General features: G+C 39.4%; 1 protein-coding gene across 4 annotated transcripts in view; it reads left to right on the forward strand.

The window, feature by feature from the left end:
* The first annotated feature begins 467 nt into the window (after positions 1 to 467).
* The window catches only part of LOC139107396 (zwei Ig domain protein zig-8), a 112,988-nt gene continuing 85,906 nt past the window's right edge, over positions 468 to 27,549 (forward strand). For 3 of the 4 annotated variants that reach the window (XM_070664970.1, XM_070664994.1, XM_070665001.1), the window contains exon 1: positions 469 to 1,507. The gene's annotated coding sequence lies outside the window, so the exon portion shown is untranslated. Of the gene's footprint in view, positions 1,508 to 27,549 lie in introns of all 4 variants that reach the window. The other variant, XM_070664986.1, reaches the window with a different exon arrangement.

Below are 27,549 nucleotides of genomic sequence, written 5' to 3' on the forward strand. Positions count from 1 at the left end.
TGGCTCGGGAGTGTTCACCGTTAGAATTAAGCGACGTTATGTATATTGTAGTTTTATTAATAGGCAATATTAAATATAAAAAAAAGAGAGAAAACTAGAGAGAACCAAAGAATAAAACAAATAAAAAAAAACGGAATATGTAGAAACGAGCGATAAAACGTATTGGCGCATATCACTTGCAAAAAAAGAGATGAAATAGATTACTGAAAAGTATGCCGGCATTACATTTTCTTCCTAGTCTTTCGCTTCTGCATGGCTCAACGATGGATTAGTTCGAAAAAAAGAAAAAAAGAAAAAAAAAAGAAAAAAGAATCAGAACCTCGGAGCTGCAACGCGAAGGAGGAAGAAAGGTGTTCGCGTGTCGCAATACGAGATCGAGCGAGACGAAGAAAAGCGCGACGGAAGAAGAGGAAAGAAAGGGAAAAACCGTATGAGAGAGGAGAGATCGCGTTAGAAGAGGAACAGAGGAAAGTACGGAGACTGCGTGAGAGTGGGAAAACGTGGTTGTAGGGGTGAAGCGGAGGCGCGATAGAGCGAGGTTGGCCGGAGAGGGAGGCTTCGACAGAGACAGAGAACGAGGGTTGGTTTGCCGAGCTCAGTTACGCCGCGCCCCTTGCGATGAGCGTTACACCATACGAGTGAGATCGCGGTGTCTCCGAAAGGGCGATTATACTTCTACCTCGCCGCACTGTCACTTTTTCCTCCCTTTTTCCCAGTGGCGCGAATAACGCGGCGCGATTGTTGACGCATCAAAAAGCTGGGAAAAGCTCCTCGCTTTCTAAAGGAACGAGTAGCGTGTTAGGTACACGTGTTTCCCTAACGCAGAATTAACGGCCGACATTCACGCCAAGTCTCTTATCGTTCTACTTCTTGATGATAAAAACACATTGCCAGATAATTTAACCAAACGTAAATATTTCAGGAAGAAATAAAAAAGAAAAAGAAAAAAAAACATTGCAAGGTGGTCTCACGCGGAAATTAAGTGTGTTAAAATAAACAATTAAAAACGTACGACGAATCATATGCACTTTTCGATTTTATGTGTAACGAACAATGTAGTTTCTGAATTAGCATTGGTGGCTGGGTGGTAACTCGTTCTCGTGCAAGTATTCGCTCGTATTCGAGAGACATTTAAGAATTCAATAAAGTATCGTTTAAAGCAAAATAAGTCGGTTGTTAAGCTGTGCAAACTGTCGACGACAATTTATTTTTTTTTGCAAGAAGGAACTTGAATTTCGGCCATTTAAATTTTAAGTTAATTAATATTGCCGCGAACTAGACAAATACGCGCAACAATGTAGATGTAGTGGTAAAGTTTTAAAAGATAAGACTTTAAACAAGAAGAAAAAAAAAACCACGAACATGATTGAGTGATCAAAGCGTGAATTTGTTTAAAAGTTTCCAAACAGAAAGATATGAAGTAGCTGAAACTTTCAAAATCCACGGAGCTGGATTGGACGAAGCGAAAGTTAAGAAACAGTTCAATTCTGAGGCCAATCCATCAAAGGTAAAGTACATTACATTTTCTTTTGCGCACGCATGATTTTCAATTGTCAAAACGACAACTAATTTACTTGACAAAGAAATTAATTTATCACTATACATTCTTATCTCTCACGTATCTCTTTCGCTGTATTAAAAAAAGCAATTATGTTCATAAATAATGCAGTATTTGCTTTATAAATAATGCAAAACTTGGAAAATTTTACGTTAACGTGCTACGTAAAAAATAAAATGCTAAAAAATTTTATAACTTTGTTATAAACCTCCTCGCAGCAATATTTTTCGCCGGAAAAAAAAGTTATTACACGGTACTTTATACAACACGAGATTTAATGTGTACTATTAAAATCTATAGATTTGAGATCTGTCGCATAACTGTGTAGACACAGACGTGACATTTTCTACGACAAAAATCCTGACATGAATAGTCTTTAGCAGGAAGACTTAAATCTTTTGAGAGCTATTCCAGGTTGCGCATAATGGTTTATATATGTTTTATATATATATTTTTGCTAAACGTATCTAAAACTTTAGAACGTTAGAAAACGTATAAAGCAACCAACATGTGCCATTAGAATATGTATTGTATGCGAAAACGTTGTCTAAAAATACATGACACGCCCAAAAAAAAAAAAAAAAAGAAAAGTATATGCCGTATATATACATAGCATTATACACGCGACAGATTTTTAAGGTAATATGCATAAAAAATATTGTTACGCAAAGCTACAAGCATGGAAAACGGAAATGGCGTTCTTCCTGTTTTTCGAAAAAGATACGTCAAATTTTACACCTGTCCCGCAAAACTGTAATAAACTAGGTCGACACGCAAAGCGCATCGGCAAGCCGTATCTATTTACAAGCTGCGATACCGCAAAAAAAAAAGAAGAAATAATCGCATAAATCTCAGCTTTCATTACACGCATGTGCATTCAATGTTCAAATCCGTGTTTATATCATTCGTAAAGCGTGTCGGCCGTGGATTTTCGGCGAAGCCCGGCACTTTTCAGCGATGAAATGTCTCCGGTGTCACGGAAAATTTATTACGAACAATCAATTGTATGTTCCTCGTGCAAGGTAACGCGAACGGATGCGCAGGAAATCGAGAACGGAAGCTTGAATGAGATTTTAACCATCTGGACGGAAATGTCGAGGGGCGCACCCAGCCAGAATTCATCCTCGCGGCGATTCGAACTTACTCGATTTAGGCGGCCCAGAGAACAAGCGCCAATACGTACAGAGTTTTAAAAGTCAAGCGCGCGAGAGCTCGAGTTTTCCAGCGAACGAACTGACTGAAAGGAATCTATCCCGCGCGCGCGTGCAAGGAGCCGTTGTGTACGTTCCGCTATCGAATTGTCTGCAATCATCTGGGTCAAAGCGACCAAGAGCGATAAAGGAACTTGAACTCGATCGCCCGACTTTGTCCCCCATTGCCGATTTTCGTCTGTTAAACGTCTTATCTTTTCCTACGAAGTTGAACGCCACGTGACGGTAAACAAACACGAGCGCAACCGCGAGTTTTATTGATGCCCGTAATTTAATTATTCCATTATTGCGCTACTTCGCGGGCTACATGGATTCTCTTTAATAAATTACAAAATTGAAAGAAATTTGACAGCGGAAAGTTTGACAGAGACTGGAATACTGAATATTCGTAATTAATCAAAACGTCAGTGCGGCAGAAATCAATTTAGCGAACAAAGACCAGCGTAAAAGGAACGTTGTAACGATAATCTAATTATTATCCGAAATATTCATTAGCTGTAAGCATTTTAAATTCCAATATGTAAATTCGGTGTGCCCAAGGTACACGGAATTTTCTCTCGCGTCACGCGGCGGTCAAATAGCTTCGATTATAAACAAATCAAAATTGTTGCGCCTGAGAGCATTTTATCAGCTGGTTTTCATCCGTTCTTTTTTTTTTTTTTTATAACAGGAGGAGGAGACACCGTCGCTGCGAAAATCCGACGAGCTTTTCGCTTTTTGTCAAAAGATTGGATGATTAATCATGCCGTTCTATATCCTCTTGTGCCCTTTGGCCTGTGTGGGTCTACACGTACGTGATACGCAGTTATTCCCGCGCGCACATGCGTCAACCGGGCCGTGTACCTTTTAGCGAACGAGAATTCATCAACGTCTAAAACTCGAGTGAAGCCTTCGTGAGTGATTGACCTCATGCTAGACCTTGTCGTTCCGCGTTGTTTCATTCCCAAGTCTAATATTTCTAATCTAATAGGCCAACACTTTCAGAGCGTTTACTTGCCATCTGCGAATGTATCCTCGATAGTTAAGAAAATTCTTTTTACAAAGTGCAATATGTCAAACATTATGCAATTTAATAACAATAACATTTCACCTTCCGAAGTAGCTTTATACTTAATCACAACCAAAGCTTAAGTTTATTATGATTCTATTAGAGATTCGCAAGTGTCTATGCTCCTAAATTTAATCACAGTTTTGTAACAAGTTTGTAACTTCATAACGTCACGCTGTCAAACGCGCCGCGTCAAAACCGAAGCTGATAAAAGAACGAACTTTTAGTTTGATTGCCGCAGCGAAAGTATTAAATCAATTGTAATTATTCAAGAGCGCCTGCCTCAATAAACTTATTCGTCGTCGAAAAAAAAAAAAAACAAAAAAAAATTCCTCCTTCTTCTCCTCCTCCTCCTCTCATCTCCCGGGGTGCAATTTATAAATTTTAAACACACAGATTTGTGCCAAGCGCATTAATACCGACCCTATTCAATCCCGTCTCGCCGTTTAATCTGCATGAGATAGATATGTGCGATTAGACGATTCGGCGGAAACGGAGAACCATTCAGTATTCCGCGCATATCCGCTCGCTCAACGGCCTCGACAATCCACGTTAGCCATGTAGCCCGAATTCGGACCATAGACGGCCGGGGAGCTTATGAGCTTTTCAACGCGCGGATCAACGAGGGTTTGAAGCCTGCCGAACAAGGGCGACATAACCCTAGCATATATGTATCGCGGTCGATCGATTTCCATATCTCAAACCATTTCCTGATCCCCGAATGAACACCCCTCGTGTAATGTCATGTGGCATTTAAGTCGAACTATGTAAATTTCACGTGTAATTGTCGGTGTCCTTTGCGGCTAATCACGCTGCTTTCCCTTGCACCGTACTTCAGCCAATTTTTTTCTCAAACGTACGTTTTGATTTTCTTTTCTACGTTTTTTGTTTAATGATAAGTGCTCTTAATGTTTTTATCGTTCAATTTTTACATTTAAACTAAAGTTGTTTAATAAATTATTGAATCACGCTCGTGTTTGTATCAGAGCACGAAAACAGCGTCGTAATTGTTGCCCTGATAAAATTAATCATCTCAGTTTACTTTTAATTTACATTCAAGCCGTTGCTTGCTAACGACGTTCACCGCGAGCAATACTAATATGCACTGTATTACAATAACTCGATTTCGTTACAGAATCGCACAATAATAACAGTGTAACTATGTATGTATCGTTAAGAAAATGAGATTGTCTAAACGAATTGTATAATTGATTCAATTTATACGATAGATATTTCACAAGTACGTGAATTTAATAAAACATTTAAAAATAATATACCTCTGTAAAGGTTAATATGTACGTTACATTCAAGCGTATATAGCGTAGTGTTTGATTGGCGTTCATCATGGGTGGTCTATGCTGCGCATTTATGCAATAAGTTAATCATGCATCGGCATAGCAGACAGCGTGAAATACGGAACACGTGATTAAATATAGACGCGATTACATACGATCGATCGCGTACATACTTACACAAAGTAATCGATTAACATAACGATCTCGAGACGTGATACCGGTATTTTATCGCGGGGCTATTGACACCTTTCTTTTTACGCGCGTAATACATATGGCGTCGATGTCGAACTTTCGAAAGGGGGTCGCTCGCTTTGTGACGCGAAAATTGACGGGTAATAGATTTTTGCATTGTTTGCGCGGGAAAAAAAAAAATATGGGCCGCGTGCAACCTGAACGAATTCACGACGACCGTGCAACTATGACGCAGCTTCCCGAAATTACTTTCTCGCGGCGTGCAATCTGGAATATCGTCCACTTCGCCCTTAACGCAATACGGGTTTGCATCTCTATGAAAGTTCAATCAGCAAGTAACCGAATTATGGGTCCCGACGTTCATCCGTATCTCCGTCGATATCGTTTTACAATGTATATCTCCTAAACTGCGCGCCATTCCCGGTTCATCAGAGAAAATATCGATACATCAGGTATAATAAAACAATATCGGCCGGCCACATCGGGCCGTGCCGCCGTGCAATCAAACGGCCCGCGTCTTGCCTCGGGAGAGTTACAAAGACCCCTTAATTTAATGTAACGCCGTAGATTGGATTATGCATACATTAACGAGCGTTTTCAATTTTTAACTGCACACGAATCTCTCATATTTCGCCGGCATGCCGAACCGGCCGGGTGTAATTGCAAAATCCGTAATGAAATATTGCGTTTCTCCGTGTTTCCGCGTACGCGTGTAACTGAAATTCACCTCTCCCGCATACAAGAATTTTTTTTTTTCTTTTTTTTTTTATCTTTGCTGTGGAAATCCACTATCTCCGTTCATCCGTGCGCTCGCGACAACGGTCATTTTCTCTCACGCTCGACACTGCTCGTTCCAGGATGTTAATTTGCAAGCAATTCAGTACAAATCACGAAGAGAAGGGGGAAAAAATGGAATAAGTTTAAAAAAAAAAGAGAGAGAGAAAGAGAGAGAAAGAGTAAAAGAGAGAGAGAAAGAGAAAAGAAAGTGAGAGACGGAGATGGACAAAGAGACAGAGATACCAGAAAAATTCATTTTCCACATTGTTTGTCTTGGACGTTGAGTCGAGATACCTAGCGTGTGGCGGCTGTTTCCTCTACGCTCCGTGTTACGGACGGAATTGCAACTCACGCTCGAATAAAGAGTCGTCGGTACCGTGAAACGAGAACGGCAAATGAATTTCAGCGTGATTCCAGCTTTATAATCCCGTTTAAAAGCTAATGAGAATAGGATTCTGAAAATCGCTCGAAAATCTGTCTACTGTGTTAAGCTTATTACGACTTAGGCCACACGGACAAAGTTGAAGCTTACATTACTGTCGTTACGTATTCTATAACTCCTCAGTTTGCTTCGTACTCCTACAAACATCGCTTATAAAAAAAAAAAATCAGCTATCGGAAGACAGAAGTGCTAAAAAGCTCCGTGATCGTCCATTATCGTTCCTCCGTTTCGTTCCGGTGTTTAATTGTACTCGAAATCAGTTATAATTTAAATAATAAACGGCGTTTTATTCCATTTGGATATTCGATTGCGATTCGACTGCAAATATATGAGGCACGTGTAATTACAAGCCGCAAGCAATTCATTTGCCACAGAAGTAGCAGTGCACACGCACGATCGTAAGTGACAACTTATCGATGCAAGCTTGACGGTGCCGTGTGAATATTGAATGGTGCGCAGAGTGTACACACTATACGTAAATCAACATTGTGAATGTATTAATTATTCGCTCTCGACAGACGCGCGTTCCCAGAATCTGACAGCTACGCGTGAGGCTGCACCTGGTTAACATGCCCGATGACGTTATTTTGACAATGAAAAGATCGCGGATATGAGTATCGCACGACGATTCATTCCGCTGGCCCGTTAAAAACGTATTGAAAATCACAACTCGATCGTAACTCCTAGAAAAACATTTCACGGGAGTACTGTCAGGTTTCTCATCTCCGATACATTTTTAATTATTTAAGTAATTGAAACAGTTACGTAATAATAGCATCGTATCAATTTTTTTGAAGGTTGATTAAAAAAGTATTTTACTTTCACGTTTGTTTTGAAAAATCACGCTCACATTCCGCTTGATTGAAAATCAAATGTAACATTTCATACATCTTTCTAATATCTCATTTAATACGAACTTTTTGAAAACGTGTAAAAGAAGAGAAGAGAAAAGAGAAATTAGATTTGTATAAAAAAAAATATCGTGCAAAAAAAACAGTACGTGATTTTTGTTTCTGTAAATTGGAAATTTGAATAGTTAATGCGCTCAAATCTCGTTTTCGACCGTTGTTGGTAAAATAGTTGTACATCGAATATGAAAAAGAGAGGAGAAAAAAATTTCGATTTAACATCCGGAGTCGATAGATTTGTACAATTTTTCGAGTAGTACGGAGAGCTACGCTTCGTTTCACTGCATTTTCCAAGCCACATTGGCATTTTACCGCATCTTTTAATTTTTACGGTCTTTACATTAGTGCAAGCAGCTTCTCTCACGTCGAACTCGTAACTCTTCCTGCGGTCAGAAATACGTGCTGTGTTCGTGAAGCTTATACAGAAACCACGGTACAATACTCGAGTAAATTCGCCGCGTTTCGCCTGTTTCTTGCACCTTGAAATAAGATGGTTAGCGTTTAATGTAAGGTGCTAGGATTTTGTGAAAATTAACAGCGCTTTTGTGAAACTACGTATGTATATAATTAAAATGAGTTCAACAAAAATTTCCCTTTTTTCTTTATATTTACAAAGTGCAATAACAACAACGCATATCATAAAAACACGCCAGTTACAGAAAATTAATTCAACACGTAAGAGTAAAAAGGGTTTAAATTTCGATAATTTTTCGACCAATTAAATCGCAAAGCAAGTTAAAGCGAACAAATTTAAATTATAAAATATGATATTTTTCACATAATATTTGAAAAAAAAAGAGTAAAATGTCGGCATACGAAAATTGAACCTAATGATCCGATGTTTTAAAACGTTATTAAGTATAATAAATGATAAACAAGCCGATCAAGAAGTCATTATCATTAGCTATGCTAATCGCGGAAGTGGAAGTCGCCGCGGGCGTATTCGCGTCGTAAGTTTCCACCAGCAACATCCACTGAATTACTAACCGTATGGCCATCGGCGCAACGGGAGCTTGGAGGAACTTTCGTGACGAATCTCGTTTCGACCGTGCTCGCATAATTTTGCCATTGAACATAGTCGGAAGTACGGTGAGCGGCGCATTCCGTGTCGCCCCTTTACGGCGGCGTTCTCTCATTCCCTGAGCAGCCTCGCCCCAGCCCCCGGTTATCCGACCTTGTCGCACTCGCACGCCTTTTATCGCATTCCCTGTCTTTTGCCCTCTCCTTTTATCTCCCGTTCTCTTCCCTTCCCCGCTGCACCCACTCGAACCCTTCACTCGCGCGCGTCTGTGGTCCTTTCGCAGACCGGAATACAAATTACCCGGTAGCGTGTCGCCTCACGAGTAAAGTAGATAACGGCAATTAGAACATCATCCAGAACAAGAACGGTACGGGGTCTAAATCGTTTAATTCTGGACCCTTTTCTTGCGACTGACGAAAATGCGTTTCGGCGCGACGAAATTTCATCGGCGGATACGCTGTCAGTCGCACTGCCTGCTTAAGGGATGCTAATGATAATGATAATCAGATCAACTCACATCCAGCCAGTGCCGCTGGTGCTTAATGCGAACAATTTATGCTGAAGCGATATTCAAATATGGCTCACTAATGGAAATAGTATTCCGCGGAAAATGTAAATCTTCTTTACTTTTCTCATCTTCAATTACTCATTCAGAAAACTTACTTTTACTCCCGCGCCTTTACTGACCTAACAAAACGAAGAATTAAAGCTGTATAAAGTAATAAAAAAATATTAAAAAATAAAAGCGTGTTAGCGTGTGCGAATAATTTTTTTTTTTTTTTTCAAATAAAATTATTTTAAATTAACAGCGTATGTAACAAGAAATTATTTCCAATTCGAGATCAAAATTAATCGATCGCGATAAAAAGATGTAAACGCATAACGCGGAGCTTTTATCTCGTTTCAGGATATGAATTAATTGATATTATCGGACCGGTGAGCAGAGTTTACTTTGACGATAGCGAGAGAAGAAAGATATTAAAAAATTAATACATGCGCAAACTCGAACTCTGAAGGGTGCATTTATTCGCGGAAAGTTGTGCGCACGAAGTAAACAGCAGGTTTCTCTTTTATGCTTCCTTCGGTAAATAAAATCAGTCGAGCGTTCCTATAATTTCTTGAAGTAACCGCGAGATTTATCCTGCGGCCCATAACATCAGTTATACACCTAATCCCTTACACATTCAGGTAATTTCCCTTTGACAAAGATACCCTCCGTCGAATGCCATTTATTACTAAAAGAATACTCTATCTTGTTCGTACGCATTCATTCATATGGAAATCTTCAAAATAATTCTTGCGCAAAATAGTCGTCGCTATTTCCGCGTTTCAGGAAATCGCGAAATAGTTCTTATTAAAGTAAAGCAATAAAAATTGCCCCCCCTCCCGTAATAAAAGAATATAATTACCGAATTAAAAAGTAATTAGCGAATTATTTCGTCAACGAGACACGGACTTCTCCCTTTCGCATTTATCGCGTTTATCACGCAATAGTTAGGTACACTTCTCCGTTTCATCATGGCTGACAGTGAGGCTTATTGGAATTCACATTGCCACGCGTGTTTCTAAGTTTGTCACAGTTATCCGCTAATACACTTGTTGTTGTATGCGATTCGCTTAGATAGTCGAAGATCCTCGGAATACAAATGGGCTTGCAGTATGTTGTCACGAAAGTAAACCGGATAACGGTAATTAGAACGTCCAACTGCAACGGGAACTTCGAGCCCCAATTAAGCGTATAAGAAAAATTACAGAACGCAGTCGGAAAAGAAATTATTGTGGCGTGACGAAGTGATTTGACAAGTTGAAATTGTGCCACGTAGCCCTCCCGTCATAGTTACGCGAACGAGTCTCTGAAAGGCTTCGACGGTAAGGAGGTGTCACCCGCTATCTCACGGAGCACAAGTTCCGAGAAAACGGATACCTGTGTCACGTATGTAACCAATCGAACATTTTCGATAGAGTCTACTTGAAAATTGGACGTACCGCATAGAGGCAGACGGGCAAACTTTTGCGGGCGAACTTCACGCGGTGAGTTTCGCCGATAGTTTTGATTTCACGGCACTCCGTGGTAACTAGCTGGCAAACGCAACGACGCCTGTTATACCGGCCCTATGTACAGATAAAACTTTAGGGGCATCCCTTGCCAACGTGTGATTTTTCGTGCCAAGTCTCTCGCGGATCGACCAAGATAAGCGATTTGAAGAAACGCCCGAAACCTTTTCAATTAAACGTCTTCTGGCGTACCACGTACTTTATACAATTGCTGCGAGTATCGCAATGTTCCTCGATTATTAATAAAAGACATCGTACGAGCATGAATTATGTCTTGCGTGGAATAAAAAAAAAGTTTTTTTTTTTTGTTACATAAATATTTTCAAAAGTGCGTCTGGTGTTCCAGCGTTCTGGTTTGCAGCAATTGCAATCTGGTTATCCCGGGAGAACACTTAGAAAGAAAGCAAGCGCGATGCAGATGTTCTTATCACCTGGCGCGTGAACACGCCGCAGCGCAAGTTGAAAAGAAGCGAACGAATATCCGAATAGTGTCGATTCAGCGACAAGAGTCAGCTGTGAATTCATTTAATGGAACGCAACGTTGCACCGGCTCGTTGTGTGCACCGGTGTGCACTCGGTTCCCGATCCAGATGCCGACGTAGCTACTTAGCGAGACCAAATTGCTGAGCAAAGTGACAGAAGCCGCGGGTTGTGCGACAACGAATATATCGGCACGACTTCGTTGACTGAACGCGTTTACTCCTCAAACGTTACCCGATGCTACAATAATTCGCATAAAAATTTGCGATTTAACAATTTTTATTAATTAACGTAGTAATTGAATTTAAAATTAATTTAATTTCGAATAATTAATTAAAGTCAAAGCAAAAAAAAAAATTAATTTTTCTCTTTATTTCTCTCTTGTTCTAAGAGAGACGAAGAGAGTGAAGCGTTAATTAAGCATTAATTAATTAATTTTATATCAATTATTATAACATTAACCTTAATTAATTCTATAAAAATATATGCACGCAATGATACATTACTATAAACTAGTGTAATTTTTACCTTGGCCAGCGCACTACTTTTTTACAGAACGTTTTCACAAGGTACATTGCGATAATGGATATTTGCGTCCTACGTGAGATACAATATGCGGTTACACTAACGAAAATTACGTAGAGCAAGGATACTATAGAAACAAGGCTCACATACGCGTGTAATAAGCGCGATGCGCACATTATGCGGCTCTAATACTGAGACCTACCCACCCGACGTGCACGTTCTTTACACAAAATATGTGCGCGCAAGCACGGCGCATTATACAATTTGCGCGCAGTCCGCAATGCTAAACAATGCAGAAACGAGATTTCGTACGGTCCGCATATTAATGCCTAATTGTTCTTAGAGCGGACAGCGGACCGCGGATACGCTTTCCTCATGACTCGTTTTCCACCGCAAAACATAATAATTGTATCACACGTGCGTTACGTCCCCTCGCGGTGCCACGAACGTACGCACGTGTGCGTGCATGCGGCACGCCCGCGCCGGCGGGAACGGTCCCAGCCATTCCCGCCACATGTGAAACGCCCCGAGACCGTGCATATTTTTCAATCCGCAATAAACGTATCCAACGCGAAATACTAATCCGTGAACCGCACGAAGCACGGGAACAAGTAGCCTCTCTAATTGGATTAAACATCAGCGTTTCGTGGGACGATTAGAGGATAATCGACGCGAGCGCAAGGTTTTCCCTTACCGGATTAGTCGTTAAATACCGTTAGGCTGTAATTGCCGGTACTTATCGGCAGATGCTGCATCTTGTTATGGTGCATTGAACTTTTTCTACAAGTAAAATAACGAGATCGATCGAATATCTTTGAGCAAATTCTTATTCTTCCGTCTTTTATAATTTTTCTCTGTTGCAAAATTTAAAGTTTTTATTTATTTCTCTGCTTCTTTTTTTTTTTTAATTTTTTATTTAAAAAAAAAAATTATAAATATACGTAGATTAGCGATGAAAAAAATAATTTGAGACACTCTGTTTAACTAGACGCGATAACGATATATCTCGTCGAATTTATTCGCTCGAGATGCATTAATTTCCGATTGGCTTCCGCACGCTGATACATGATGCTATTGAGTTTGCATACTCAAGCTCTCTTCTCTCAACTACTCTTCTCAACTACTATTACGTGCGTATTCTCACCCTCTGTTCTTCGTTTTCGCCACTTTCGGTATCATTCAATCAACACGACGGCTTGCATGTATACTTCAAATTTAACGAGAATTTTGCATATGCTATTAATTCGTCTAGAAGACAATTAACGCACCGTTAAGAATTAATTAAATGCGGCACTGAAAACGGAAACAAAGGCAACATTTATCATGGAGTTTTAGGGATTTCGCGCGGTTGTTTAAATTTGTACCCGCGCTCGGAAAAAGTTACTTATTCCACATAATTGCTCGTTACTATACAGTATTTTGCGCTTTACCTCCATTTATCACGATATCACGATAAGCGTGGGCTTCTCTTCTCCTCGAGATATTAATCTTCTATCGACTTCTACGAAGTATCGACGCTCTTCCTAGCTATCGTAATTATCATATCGAGCCCGCGCGAGGTCCTCATATATTTTAGCATCACCCCTCTGTCAACGCTTTTGTACGTCGCCTAACCCTCGACTTTATTAGTTCACTTAACCGCATACCGTCAATCATCTACGTGTATGTGCACGCGCGCGCACATATATAATACCTACGTTAATTCGCACGCGAACTTCATGAATATATGAATGTGTACCGCGTCATGTTTGCGAGCACATATCTTATGTGATATCTATCGGTGTTGCATTCCGTTCAATAGGAATAACTGCCTGCGTTTGATCATCCCCATTGAACTGATTGCCCCTGTTTAATCCACTTAAATGCAAGTTCCGCCAATCTACACGCCCGACATAAGTCATCCTCAACATGTCGATACTTCAAAACGTGAGCGATATGATTTTTTTTTGTTAGCGTTTGAATTGCACGAAATGTTACACGCACCCTTGTAATTAATCGGATTACAGATATAAACGGCGAATCCCACTGATGAAACGTACATTGGTTTTTGCGCGAATTTACGTATAATACGGGGCTCTGTCATCGGAGACTACAACAGGATGAAATACGGACAATTTTGAGAACGGTGCGACAGAAGTGTGTAGGTCGTCTATCTTCGATCTCTCAAGTAATGACGGCAAAGTACCGGATAACTCCATTCCGTTATTGCCACTCGAATTCTGCTGCCTCATGAGTGATATTTTTATCGAGATTCCGCCCGAGTTCGTCCTAGCATTTTATTCCCATGGTAATAAACGACTACTAGCAGGCATCTGCTGTTAGCTTGGAAAGACCGATGAGCATTCGATGCTCTTGACTGTACCGTGAATAGCCTCCGATCAATGCGTCAAAGTGCGTCGACTTACAATATAAATCGTTAAATAAATCGATATCTCAAAATAGAAAGGCATATTAAAATCTTCGTGACGGTCTTACGAAGACGTGGAATATCGTAATACTGATTTTATACTTAAAATCATCGTCAACGTTCGCGAGTAATGGCAAAGCGTTATCTGAAGATCGTCGACAATTTCGCAGTGATTTTTACTGTGATAAAGCGAAGATGGATGCTGCGCGGGCCAATTAGGGAAACTAGGACGACGCTGTCATAAAACGGAACTCGTTAAGCAAAAATATTAAATTTTACTTGGAACGGACCCAGCGCTAGTATTTGAACGCATATCGGTGCCCTCGCAGTATCACCACGCCTACCTATTTCCATTTTGCTCTAGGGCAATTCTACAACGAGTCCGACTGACGCGCACACCGGTCCCGAGTACGTTTCGCGCTATAGATGACAATAGTGTTACCCAACGAGAATAAACGCGTATCACCGTATCGCCTTCTACGTTCGATAGAGAATGCATTTTACTTGTTGCTATTAAGAAAAATAATACTATGTAATGTATAATTCAGTTTGAAGCTCAATCTACCATCAACCTGCCGTTAAAATCTTCATCGAGTGGCTAGAAACGGCGCGAGGAAACATTTTTTAAATATTACCCATAGCGCGATGCATTTTTAAATAGTCGATCTCCCGAGACAATAAGATATATGCGGATGGAGCGCGGTAACTGGATTCGTTACTTCAAGCTCATGCGAAACCTCGGAAAGCTTGGAAGCTTGCGATCTCGGAGTCTACGTGAAACTTGAGGAGTTGCATACAAACATACCCGCGCGCACATACACCCGGGCCAGCATTCACACAGAGGAGGACCGTTCTCATATATGCCCGCATAAGTGTACGTTAGTGCTGAAATGTTGAGGCGCAACGCGTGTCTGTAGTTGGCCCATACGTACGCCGCGCATCAAACATTCATTCGGCTGGTAGCACGAAATGGAGTCTCGGCTTCAAGCACACCTAGTACTCGGCGCGGAGCATTTACCGATCCTTTCGCCAAGTATTTTGCGCTCGCTCGGGATTCACGAGAATCCGGGCCGAGCACTCCAGAGCAGAGTCGATCGGCCGATCCCGGCTCTGAGTGGCTTCTATCGGATTCTTATTCGCAATCCTTCCCCTTTACGTTCGACGTAGATGAGAGCGATGCTAACCTCCACCTCCCCCTCGCGGATATTTAGAAACATTGCACTTTACCGCGCGACGTGTTAACAACGTCCCTAATATATATTTATAACGGTGAGGAATCAGAAAATACGCACGCCACGCGAAATGAAACACAACGCGCAACATATTTAATATTTTAAGGCGACCCGCGCACGGGGGGTAATGCGAGTACACGATCGTCATGCGAAATGTATCGTAGTTAATAAATGTACGTTATTCATAACGCCATCCATCTTCGGGAAATGACTTTTCAGAATTCGCGCTACGCAAACGTAAAAGAGTAGCGCCTGAATATTAGAATAATTCATAATTTCGGGGCTGCTTCCTCAAGAAATCTCCTGCAACGCTACGGATACTAACAGCAAGCTCCGAAACGATAACGTGAAGTTTGTGTAAAAAATTAATATCAATTCTAACGAATGTTTCCTGCAAAAGGCGTTCCGTATTTTATTTGCTGCACCTCGCGGAGTATATATTTAAGAAACAATAAAAAAAAAACCCAAGTTAAATAAATAAATAATTCTCTCGCTTCTTTTTATCTTTTTTTTTTTATTAAAACTAGAAGAAACCATGTGTGCGCTACGCGTACGCTATTTTTCGAAATGTCCTAATTACAAAATACGAAAAAAGAATGATGTGACTTACCGATCTGCTTCAGCGGAGTTGTGGAGTTCTGCCGGTGACTGTAACATAAAATGAAAAATATTAATGTAGACATGACGATATATCAGTTAATAAAATTAATAAAAAAAAAAGTAAAGGTTTTTTCTAAAGATTTTCTAAAAAAAAAAATTTATATTTACCTATAAGTTGCTCCGCCGATGTATGATGCCTATCCGAGGCCTGCTCCTCCTCTCAGATGGGACGTGTCGAGTCATCCTTCCGCGCACAAGTAACTCGCGAACACCCCGACCCGTGATTTTAATACTCGCGATTAAAAGAAAGTCGTGTGTCGAAAAACTACGCCCGAATACTCAGCGGAACTCGCGGAACCACCGACGAACCGACCGCGGTTCGTATGATTAATATCGGTGGTAACGATACTCGTTGACGACGGCGGATGCAACTGCGTCGATCTGTAACATAAAGAAATATCAAGATTAATCGTAGTTATCGTGCTGGAAGGGTTTTCGTTAAACGGAAGTGCGAATTACTTTTGGTACGGAGACATGTGCTCGCTGTGCCGTGCGTGGTACGTGTGTGCTCGCGCGACCGCTGGAGAAGGACAAAGCGAGAGTGGGAGTAGTGGGGAAATATACCTAGCGCGCGGCACGTAGGCTCGCGCTCGCTCTCACCCTGTTCCCCCCGCCTCACCCCACCTCCCCCCGCGCCTATCTATTCGTTATTCTCGTTTGATTTAATTGTAATATTTAAATAGTATGTCCAGACAAAGACGGTACTTCTACCAGGTTGTTCTCGATCTCTAAAATCGCAAAGACCGTCTTTGCCTGAACATATAAATTAAATATTAAAATTAATTCAAACCTCAAAATCGCCGACTTAACAGCCGACGTTGACTCTCGCTTGGCGTGAAGCAAGCCAAGCGATAATAGAAAAAAACGTGTGAACGATTGCTCTGTGGTTATTTCATTTGATTCTGTAAATAATTTTCCGAAAGTACAACATTAAAAATCCACGTTATTTGACGACTTTAATTCTCGTTCACGTTAGTCTTCGATCTGTTGTTTTAAATAATAAATATCACTTCAAAAATATTCTCGCAAATGTTTACCGAATACAGAATCACAAATACCGCGAACACGTGATGTTATTTCATGAAAACGAAATATGCTCGCGGCGAATCAGTCTTTCTGTCATGTTGCCAAAGGAACCAAGCGGAATGACACTGCTGATGCAATAAGAACCCGTCCAATACGTTTAAAACGCGATCCCGTTGTTCATGCATGCCATTTTATTTTACGTGCACTCGTTGCGGTATATTTTCAAACGTATTTGTCAAGCTCCAAACTTTATTTTAGATTTTCATTCGGCAAATAATTTATTTAATTACTTAGCAATTTTCCGTACAACGGTGTATTTGCAGGATTTCAATTATTAATCTGTTATTTTTCCAATTGCCGAAAATGGAGATTGATGGAAATCGATAAGCAATTGTAGCACTAATGGAATACCAAAAATTAATAACCCATATATACATATACATGCGTGTATATATAAAGCAAAAATAGCGCCAAGTAAACTTTCAAATATCACGAGTACATCGCTAGTAAAACTGTCGCGGCGATTTCCATAACGCTTGCAAATTCCGAGACTATATTGCAGTCATGGATCGTAACTGACCTAAAAACGCCATGGCGTAGATCCTGCGGCCGTTCGAACATGGAAAATTAAGCCTGCAATATTAATTCTGGGAGTGGCTAGGCTGCCTTCCCTTTTTCTCCTGACGATATCGTACTTTTTCTATTATTTTTTCATAAAAAAAAAAAAAGTATTAAAATTTTTTTTTCTTTTCCTTATGCCACATTATTGGATCTTTTAACGGTCTACTGTTCGGTCTCTCGTCCGGCGTAATGAAATCGATGCGATAAAAATAATGAGTAATTTTCTTTGATATAATACTTTACATAGGTATGTTAAATATGTACGCAATTATATTATGCTCAATATTTGTTAAGTCATGAACAATACGCATTATTTATGAGAATTAATTGCTTATTAATAATTATTGCATAATGCCGTTGTCAAATTTCTGATACCGAAAACCGCGCATCACGTTCATCTACAGATTTTTTTTTTCCATAAAGCTCTACCGCATTTAATTATAGATTTGACAGATATTGATACAAATTATACAGAGGCCCGCACACATTCCAACTTTTAATAATACATTGTAATGAGAGCGTGCCCGTGTGGGTGGAATTTGAATTTTAAATCCATTAGAATACACCACGAATTTTAATACCAGATTAATAATAAATATCCTAATATATATGCGAGAAAATAATAATTATTGTAACGCTGTAATTATTATTCACTGTAGAGCATTGCGTCATATATTGCCCTGACGGCTCTACTTAATATTATTGCCATCGTTTATAATTGATTCGATTACATATCTATCGGCAGATGAAGAGAATTTTCATGTAAATTATTGATGAAATAAAATATGCGCACGATACTACAAACACAATAAATAAAGATGCTAATATAAAGCAAATTAAAATGACGTTAATATTATGTATATGTATATCAGATAGGAATTATTTCTTTCTTATTAATATTTTGCACTAATGACCTGAAAGTATTCAAAATAAAAGCATCGACAACAAAAAACTTTTTCGTCCCTATCTTTTTCAATAAACCATTAAAATTCGCGCTAATAATTATTTTATTTTATTTTATATAATAAAGAATGATGCCTAATTTCACTCATTTTTTAGACCTCAAATTTCAAACTTTTTTTATATGCCAAATAGTACTATTTGATGAAACATTAATTCCAGTAAAATTTCAAAAGATTCAAAAAATGGGTTTAAAAAAAACAGGTCTTTGTGAAATTACTCTTTATATTCAGATATCTGTCTCTCATAAGCATCCTTATAATCTTTTCAAAACGTAATAAGATTACGCATCGTATAAATATTATAAGAAGATAGTTGCCCGGAGTTCGATCAATAACCAACATAAAGCACTTCTAGAGAGCCGGTTATCGCTAATGAGTTTACACTCACGTGTTATCCACCTGTTATTTCGTTACGCAATCATGTAATTCGCAAAGCGTTTTAGTAGCTTTCGCTAATCAGATTTCGCGCTGTTCAAAAAAGCCCGTCGCGGAACAGTATCACGGCAGTGAATGCTCGCCATACGGAGAGCAATTAGCGCTAAAAAAAAAAATCACGTTTAATAATTCGCAAAACACCATATTAAAACATTTTGAAATAACGACGTTTATGAAAGTTGCAAATAATGTGAATTAAAGATACGAGAGTGCAATTAGTATGCAAATACAGATGCGCAAGAGTGCTCCACTTTGTACGTCGCAATCAAAATCTATCCTCTACATATGTAGACCGATGAATAAGTGACCGCGTCTACTAATGCACCAGCCACAGTTCGCATATACATATATCGGTATAATTTGCCCGCCGTTTCGACAATTGTCATCAATTATATCACCGCAGTCGATGCACTGGACGGCGTTTAGCTCGGGAGTGACATGGAATAATTACACGTCCGACAAAAAGATACCATTTCTACTTTATGCGAGAAACGACAAGGGGAAGAAGCGGCGTATTGTCTTCAGCACGCACGTCGCACACATGCGACCGTAAGCAATGATATCGCGGAGGCCCCCGGTTGTCCAGCTTTTGTTAAAACAGCTTATGAATAATCCCGTAATGCAAATGTCACTGTTTACTATGCCGTACGAACGGTCACCCGGTACGTTACGTGAATTAATTGGGACGACAAATCAAGTTGGACGCGAAAGAAAAGACCGAGGAGAGCGAGATAACGTCGGGAAGAAGACAGAGCGAATACTTGGGTGCGGCTGGGTCTCCGTTTTAATATACAAAAGTGCACGCTTTCCTCGCTATTGCCAGTGACTGGACTTCCGGATATTACCGCGGCAAAGAGAAACAACTCGCACGGATGTTTATTACTCGTCCGCGGTTCAAACCGCGAGTCTTAATTATAACAATGCGCATGAATTGGCCGTCGTGACTTAACCGCGTGACCTATCAGATCCGATGAAAGGATCAACCGGAAGGCTGCGGTAATGTCATAGTCGTTGCCTTCGCCACGTAACCATAGATTAATGCGACGCAAATGTGAGGATAATCAGAGAGTTTCGCAATTAACACGTGCAGGCACGTGGAATCTAGTTAACGGGCGGTTAACATCATGGAGGTTTGTAATCAATGACAACCGTCACGCTCTGCCCGTTTCACCCGCAACCGCTGAACCGCCTTCTATACCTCTATCCATCTTCCGCAAATGTAAGTGCAGCATTTCAGTACTTTACTAACCACAACAACTTTCTCGCTCCGAGAATAACGATCAAAGTTTCAAATAAACTCGGCATCTTTTTTCTTTTTCTTTTTTTTATCAACAGTACATGCGTGCCGCGTGAAATAATCCGCCTCGAAGACCTATTCAAACGCGGCAATTAAATAAGAAAATTGCTCGCTCGAGAGGGAAACTTATTTTCTGTCAACAGTGTTTTTACGCTGCTTAATTGCTCGCGTCATTTCATTAAGCAAAATATCACAGCTCGCTGATTCGCTTTATTAACAGTTTATTGCCCATCGTCATTCACCCGGCCAGATTGGACTAACACAATTTCGAGATACATTAGCTCTTATTCAGAACGGATAAATGCTTAGAGCAAAGCATGCCGCGCTTTTCAATGCGTCATCAGTTGTCAGTTGTGCATTTGGGTAATATTTCGCGGCGAAATTCATTACGGTATTGATATATCGCAAGATTTAGCTTCGATATATTATCTTAATGTATAATACGGTGAGATAATACGTACCGTTCATTAACTGGTTGTACTGTAAAATAATCCTTTCTAACTGATACCGAACGCTGCTTACTCGTCAGTTGAATGTGCAACACAGCCGCTTATATGTATTATATTCATATTGATACGTGTATATGCACGTACGTATACACGAACGTGCGTATGTGTACCTAATTATTCGCGTAAATGTCTATCTGCCTATTTGGTTGTTTGCTCTACATACGTATAATCCATCCCTTTGAAACTAACCTCGCTCAATGGTTTGTCATAAACATAATTATTACATCAGGAACATGGAACAATAATTATATGTGCAATTGTTAATAAATCTGATTCGTTCACTGACGTTTCACGATAAACTAATATCATCCGATTGCACAAGCGCCTAATATCATTTTATGAGTGCACCGCGTTTAATTAATGTTTACATTATTTTATTTTAGATAAACAAAATTCACTCCCGCTGTTTGTCATTATTAAATTTGAATCAGTACAATTTTATACGCATAGCTACGCGAAATTATAGATAACGAGGCAAAAATATGCTCATTCCGCAGAGGACAATGTACTTTTCATAAACCGTAAAAGCTCGGTGCGCAAATTTTCATGAAAGTGGCAAGTGCTAAATTTCTTTTGTGCAACGCGTCATGAACAATTAGATCGAACATTGATCGCTAGTGCAGATCTGTCAGATACGAATAACGAATAATTGAGATGAAAACGCTGTCACTGCGAATGACATCGCGATCGTGAGACTGGATGCCGTGTCACTACATCATATTGCAATATGTGAAAAAAAAAAAAAATAAATAAATAAATACATGTGCTAGGAAAAAATGTAAAAAAGACAAATATTGTCGCTTTGTACTAGAATTTTTTTTTCGTATAATTACGTACGCGTATTGTATCATTTATGTTCGCGTATATGTATTCTAAAAATATGACCAAGAATTTAATCGCATTAATTGCGCTATGCAATATGAGAACAATATAAATCAAATTTATATTATTGTCATACATTTATCTCAAATTCTAACGTATCGTATCAGCGCGTAGAATTTATTTCGCTCCGCTAGCTCATAAATAACAACGTCGGTAAAAAATGTTGAAGATTTATACATAAAATGGAATTTACTGAACGACGATCAAACTCCTCGTGCTATAAAATGTATAAGGCTTGATTGAAAATTCTGGGGAGTACATCGCCGAGTCGCGAAAACTCCCTAAAGATGAGAGATAGCGGAACTCGTTCAACTTATAATTGGATCTTTGCGATCAGACAAAGTACAAATCAGGCAGTATACAGCTAGCATCCGCATTAACAATGAGATGACAGATAGATATAGATTCGATTTGCCGGTGCTTAAAGAACTATTCACAACTTGAAACGATTCTACCCTTCCCTCTTCTATCTTTCTTTACGCGTTACCTTTCTGCGGGCGCCACCCACGGTCCTTTTCCTTTACGCCGTCGTTCGCGCCGTTATACCCGTTGAAACTTTCCCCAAACTTTGTAAGCCTTTTGAATCGTCGAAATCTCGAAACTCGCCGTACTGTTTCTAACCTTTCGCCGTTGATCGTCGTTGCAGTTTTATCGAAATCCGCGAACGACGGAACTGCGAGAACCGCAGGAAAAGCAATGTTGAGACAACTACCTCAACGCGGTTTAATAGTCGAGTCTTTTGCGAGGTGCCAACCCTAGGTGAATTTTACTCCCGAATACCACTGTCGCGAAATGGGTCGGTTGAATCACCAAAGTGTTTCGAAAATTTCTTAAACCTCCATTGTTTGAAATTTGCACATTTTATCGATTGCGCCGCGCTTGTACGCGCGCGAGTGCTGTAACGGTTACGTATGCATATGCAAAATTGTGTCGACTGTAGAAACATATCCAATTTTTCTGCCAAATGTTCACACCGGCGAGAAAACTATATACGTATAAAATGTTTTACTTTTTACATAAATTTTGCCGGCTTGTACAGATAAACGGAGTTATATCAATAATGTAGCTTCAGCTTTATTTGCAACAAAAAAAAGGGACACTATAGAAAAGTATTGATTGTCGGGTCGCAGAGTCTAGGTCGGCTGCGATTTGCCAACAGTTGGCGATCGGCCAAAGCCGTTTCCATAGACAAATGTCCATTCAACCGCGAGGGCATAAGCCTGTTTACCCTTTGCTTTCTTTGCTAAGTGTTCTGCGTCTTAGAACCGAATATCGGTCACATATACATACTATCTTTGTTCGAGGCGCATTCAGGATATCTCTACGGTTTTTAAAATCTCTTTGTAACGCGCGAGAAGAGTTTGCCATTCCCCTTTTTCTTCCCTCGTAGCTTTAGGTGCCAGCATTTCCCGAGCGGAACAATTCTACACCTAACTCCGTTGTAAAAACAGTATTGTGTGTACTTCCGTTACGGGTGCTATCATTTCAAACTAGAAAATTTTTACGTTTCTTTACTGGCAAACGGAATAAAATCCCTCTTCGTCGTCGCACATTCGTAATCTTCGTCCGAACTCGAGAGAGTGTTCATGAAAAAAACGAACTTTTTAAATTACAATGGTGGAAAATGCTCGCGAGTACTATTCAGCGTTTTATTGTACAAGTTTACTTCGTTTATAGTTATGATCTAGATAACGTCTTAACCCGAAGACTACCATAAGTACAGTCATGTAGAATCGCGAGGAAAAAGAATTTTTTTTATGAAACTTTTCCAAAGGTGAAAATTGCAAGACGCGTTATCTTTAAATATTTTATTTTAAACGAGTATTTAAAAAGAGCGATATACAGGCGAAATTTATGTACAAAGAGTAATTAAATATCCTTTGTAAATTGAGAGGGAAGAAATTAAAAAATAAAAAAAAATAAAAAACTAAGAAATACGCTTCTTGTGGTTGTAAAGAAATTTATCGGGGGCAGAACGGGAAGAATGGCGAGAGACCAGACGAGATGATCACAGGGTGCGGTCGCTGCGGTTGTGCAAAAGGAGTCAGCAAAGGGGCCGGTGGTATATGGCCGACTTTATCGAAACCCCAGATTTATGACGTCGACGGAGGGAGCGAGATACGTCGTGCAAGGTTGAGCGAAGAAAGAGAAATTGCATCTCGTCGCGTCTTTGTTCTCATTTCTGCTGTCAATACAGCCTGGCATGTCACACCCGTTATGCCTTTTTTTAGACTGGGTTAAGCGTATACATAGTAACGCAAGTGTATGCAGAAACGCGACGAAGAGAAATAGCGACAGAGTCTCTCAAACTCACTCCTTTTACGGTTTTATTCACTTTGTTATGCGTATACGGGGCTTTCGTGACGCGATACGCGTGCTTATTGCGACAATACCACGCATTACCAGGAGTACTCAATTGGATATACTTTTGCACTTCAGATATATGCACGCTGCACGCATGTACGTAGGTATGGGTGTAAACGTAGATACGCAAAGTTACATTGTATTATATTATGTAGTGCAAAGGTTCTTCGCGAGTAAGCATTCAATTTAACCGATACAATTTCCGTCACACAAATGCGTAAAGAATTTGAAAAATAAGTGCTTTGATAAAACGGAAAGAGAATATCAAAAAGAAAGGAAGCGATTATACGTCGTTATTTTTATCGTTTACCAAGATGTCAAAAAAAAAATAAAAAAAACTATGCGAATATATCTCAATTTAAAACAAGTTTTATGCAGTTATTTTCGTTCACTTTTGTGTAAATTAAGACGCAGTCATGTTCGCGCGAGCACTCCGGGACGAAATTACCTAAGCGTTGACGAAGATTTTCACTCCTTCATCAAGATCTACAGAGCGATTCGAGAACTCATCGAGAACTGTATTGTACTGGGAGTCTTGCATGGAACGAAAAGAGATAAATCGAACGTGAGCGAAATATCGGATTTCGTGATTCCTCGACTTTCATTACTCGCCACAGGCTATCCCCGTAGATCGCGCGTGGAATAAGGAAAAATCGAAGAGAAAGGTCTCTCATCGCATCTTCGCATCTCCTTTCTGAACTCGTAGCCCGATAATTGGTGTCGTCGTCGTCCTTTCCGAATTTCTCATGGGACGATGTCGCGTCATTTCCTTTCACCAATTTGATTTACACTGTATGGTATTATCCAACCAGATCAATCATTTTCAATCATACTTTGAGTCAAATACCACGAAATGTATACTTTCTACGCCTTCGAAATATATTTTGTCAATTTATACTTATCATAAAATTTGAATTTTTTTTTTCAGTAATTTAACCTTAAATTTTAATAAATTTCTGTGAAATAATTTTTAATTTATTTCTTATAATAGTTTTACGCGCCGATAATTTTTTATCGTGTAATCTTAGAATTGTTTCTTTTCGTGTAAAATAAAATTATTCTTCTCGCTATACCAAGTTAAATGTTTTACCCTCCTAAAAACGATAGTCAAAAATATATGCACGGCAAATAAAATAATGTCACGACCAAAGGTGCAATTTCGGTAGGGAATGACAGCAATCGCGCGACTCATCTCCCTCGCACCCGAAAGCTTTTTCTACTTTTCTCTCTACTTTATTTTCAACGGGCCAAAGATCGTGCGCGCGATTTATGTACACGTCTTTCGAGAGATGTACAAACGACGTCGTTTATTTAAACGCTCGGAAAGATTACGCGGCTCGTGTTCTCGAATCCTTTCTCCGTCTGACCAATTCGTCTTCGTCTGATTTCTACACGTTTTAGCAAGCTCCTCCTCAAGCCACTTCGTTCTTGCTCATGAGGTAACTCCGGCTCGTCTAGTTTCAATTTTAATGTTCGCGATCGAGGAAGAGAAGACCGTGGAGCGCTTTAAGATTTGATTTCAAACTCTTAAGATAGCTACTCGACATCGGCTGGCAAACTTAAACTTTCCATTTGCTTTTACATTGAAGTTTAATGCGTCAAAGCCATTTTACTTTACGCTTGTATCCCGTGTCCGGACTGACACAATTTAGTTTAGCGATTATAAAGTAGCTTGCTTGTCACTTTACCTGAGGTAGATAATTCATGTCGCGAATAATTCGTGGAATTTTTAATAAAATTACGAACTTCGCAAAAGAGACTGAGATACCATTACAACAAAAATTAAAAGATGTGCGTTCTGTTTATCACAATGTTGTGCAAGAGTAATACGATAATATACGATGTCGAACAAAATAAAAGTTTTAATCCTCATTGAGTTTCAAAATATAGAATTTTAAACGTATTTTGTCTCATATGTAAATTTAACGATTTAATTAAAAATAAAAATCAACGTTATTCAGTAAAAATAACATTAACAAATAAAAATTATTACAGTATGTTATTTCAACTTGATTTGACATTTAAATACAATTTTACTTCAACGAAAGGATAAGTATGCAGAAACTAGGTTGAACTCATTACTTTTTAGTGAAAACCGCATGATAGAACGAATGCCAATTTCAGTCTGAAAATCTCGCCGTTAGGTAAAGACGTAAGTAACGAAAAAGATCTTACGATATTTGTGTGTATTAACTTGAAAGCTTTTACGAAGCAGGAAGGATCTAAAACTTTCCTGAGCTTCTGTAGAAAAATCCGTGGAATTATAATGCTTAACATCATTCTTTCGCATAAGAATTTCCGCGTAAGTGTGCAAAATGTATCTCGAATCATTGTCATTCCATTAGAAATAATAATCGAATTTTTTTCATCATCCTCTTCATTACGAGAAGACTTTTTTGTAATATCTTACGTTATTATTATCTATTACGAAAATAAATATGTAATACAAGGCATCAACTTTTATAAAAGAAGATAGTCTTGTACGCACTTCTGATTTTTAAGTGGAATTACTTGACTGCTCCACGTAAAGCGAACTAAGGCGAAACTTCTTCTTTTATATCTGCGCAACGCTGATGCTCCATAAATAGCTCATCTCGAAACGATTTTCTTGATTAAGATCGAACGGCACGAGTCGGCGGGCAATGCGCTACTTTACGGCGATCGGTCCTATTCGGCCACAAACTTCCGTACTCAATTAAAAGTTATAAATGAGACTGCCCCCTCCGTAAGTTCACTTCTTCGTTCAGAAGAGCATGCACCTGCTCCTGAGCCCGATCTGCTCAGGATCTCGCTAACCATGCAGGACACTAAAAGCAGGTTAAGTCTGTTCGCGCGCATCTCGAAGTATTCTTCGCGAAACTTGGATAAACTTGAAATGCAATTTATTGCAAATATAACTATCGGAAGACGTCACTGACTGAATTTAAGTTAGCGTAAAAAAAAAAAGTCTTTTACTCTACTTTTCGTATCAAATTTCTAAAAATTGATTGGCGTGCTTAATTCAATAATAAAAATTTATTTTTTTATTTTCTGACAGAATCGAGTTTTACCTTGTTAAAGTTATTACGCTGTTCGAGCAAACGTTGACGGCAACAAGGCAGAGCTAATGGAATTTAAATATCGATATGACGTCGCGAGCCTTTCCTTCGACCGTTCTTTTCAGAAAGAAACAGATAAATAGCGAAAATCTCAGAATCAGATACGTACAACGCATTTATTAGGTATGCGAATAAAGCGAATAAACGTGAATAAAAAATAATTTTTGTTTGATGATAACGTTCATTCTTAAATGTTAAAAAAAAAACAAATGTCCAAGTTAAAAATTGCCTCGGCGTGCTGCTCTGCAGACAAAATTATCGCGAGAGCGTGTGTAAGCAAAATTAACCAACGAAAATATATAAGCGGGGCACACTAGAGTATAACGCACATAGGTATGGCAATGAACGCGGAACTCGTTATTAACTCACGGAGGCAACGCGCGGTTGGGAAAAAGACGGGGAGGTTGGTCTAATGAAATATTAACGACTTGGACGATACGGGTTTCCGCGGAATTTAAGCGACATAATAAACGTCCCCCTCCTTGCGTAACTATCTGGTCGCCATTACTTTTTGCCCATGACTCCATTCCGCTCTAGATTGCAT

The sequence above is a fragment of the Cardiocondyla obscurior genome, linkage group LG01 (genome assembly GCF_019399895.1).
Source record: "Cardiocondyla obscurior isolate alpha-2009 linkage group LG01, Cobs3.1, whole genome shotgun sequence".
In the NCBI taxonomy this organism is placed as follows: Eukaryota; Metazoa; Arthropoda; class Insecta; order Hymenoptera; family Formicidae; genus Cardiocondyla; species Cardiocondyla obscurior.